The sequence below is a fragment of the Ursus maritimus genome, unplaced genomic scaffold, assembly GCF_017311325.1.
Source record: "Ursus maritimus isolate PB19 unplaced genomic scaffold, ASM1731132v1 scaffold_19, whole genome shotgun sequence".
In the NCBI taxonomy this organism is placed as follows: domain Eukaryota; kingdom Metazoa; phylum Chordata; class Mammalia; order Carnivora; family Ursidae; genus Ursus; species Ursus maritimus.
Window position 1 is genome coordinate 57,742,828 of NW_024424341.1, and position 1,835 is coordinate 57,744,662.

The following is a 1,835-nucleotide window of genomic DNA, read 5'->3' on the forward strand; positions in this document are numbered from 1 at the left end:
CAGGCATTCCGGCCTCCAGCCGCCCCCCACGCCGGCCCTCACAAAGGCCCCCATTCATGCAGCGCTCACAAAGCGGCGCATTCACCCGTGTCCCTTGGGCCTCCCGCCCCCGGCCGCCCCCCGCAGCTCGCCATTGGTCGCCTTCCCTGCCCGTCAGGCCTGGGGTCCTGCCCTCGACCGCGCCGCCTGGCTCCGCACTCGGGCGCCGTTCTTTTCCCACGGCTGGCACACTCCGACAACTTCTCATTGGCCCGGTCCGCCAGCCGCTCCTCTTGATTGGCGGGCGCCTCTCCCAAGGGCGGGGCCGTAGCTTGTCGCAGCGGGCGCCGATTGGCCCCTGCCGCGCTCGTGTGGGCGGGGCCTTCCTGGCGGGCCCGCCCCTCTTTCTCCCCAGGCCGAAGCCTCGGGACGGCCCTGGAAGCCGGTGAGTGCCCGGGGCCCGCTGCCCGCCGGAGGCGGCGGAGCGGGACTGGGCCCGGGGAGGCTGGAGCCTAGGGGCTTCGGATAGGGGCCCCGAAGGCCGGCGCGGGCGGCGGGGGAGAAGCGGTGACGCGGCCACTCACCTTGGGCTCGCAGCGGGACGGCAGTGGGGGGAGTCAGGCAGACACATCCTCCCCCCACCCCCAGCTCGAGTTCCTACTGTGTGTTAGGCCGGGTCGGGGTCCTAGCTGGAGGTCCCGGGCCTATTCCGCAGACGGGGAAACTGAGGCTCGTTTTGGGACCTTGGACGCTCTAATACCTGAGTCATCGCGTTCGGTCCTCCGCCTCCAGATAACGTGTCTCTGTTCTCACGTGTAAAAATCGCAGACCAGAGACACGGGTCACGACTGACAGAGAAAGAAGGGTAGGGAAAGACATATTTGAGCGCTTATTATGTACTCCGGCGTTTATATTTTTACAACTAAATACTTTAATTATATTAACTCGAGGTGGGTTATATCGTACCCATTTTACAGGGAGGGGAAAACTGAGGCTGGACAGAGGCAGTGACTGCAGGGAGACGGTGTTGCGAATAACACCTTGGAGACCAGCTGTGTGCTGGGTCCCTTAACCTTTTTAATCTCACAGTAGTCCCCTAAGGACAGCTGTGATCCTATGGTGTAGGTGGGGAAGCAGGTTCGAGAGAGTTAACCAACGAGGAAGAGGAAATTAATCCCTTTGAGTACCCAGTACCCCAAATCCCTCTTTAGAATGACAGAAGACGGTATGAGTTGAATCCCAGCTCTCCCTCTTACCGACTGTGTGACTTTCAGCGCATTGCTTACCCTCTCTGTGCCTCGCTTTCCCCGTTGGACAATTGGAAATGCTGATCGTCCCTATCATTTTGGGTTTTGAGATCATTCTGTGAATTGAAACCCGGAGAGCTGTTCCAAGAGTAGAAAAGCACCGGCAAGGAGTAGGTGCGCTTACCCTACTCAGTCTTCATTCCAACCATGGGACGACTGAAGCTCCGGAGAATAACGCTTTGTGGCCTTCTTCGGTCCTCCTCCTACTCCTGTGGATTGTGTTGTCCTATTTCCGAGGTTGGGGAAACTGAGGTTCAGAAAGATCAAATGACGTCGTGAGACACTGCTTGTTTAAGCGCTGGGCTGGGGGCTTTTTTTCTCCCACATCATCTTATTCATTTCACTGGCCCCAATTCACGCAGAGGAAAGCTGAGGCCCAGAAAGTTTGAGCGGGATTCGAACCCCGGAGTCCTCAGCCCTCAGCGCTGCGCGGGTCCTTGACTTTTGCTTGCCAGGAAAAGGAGGAGGGGCACCTGGTGCTGCCGCCGCCGCCGATGCGGCCCACCTGGCAACAGACTCATCCCCGCCTTCCTCCTACCCCCCCCCCCC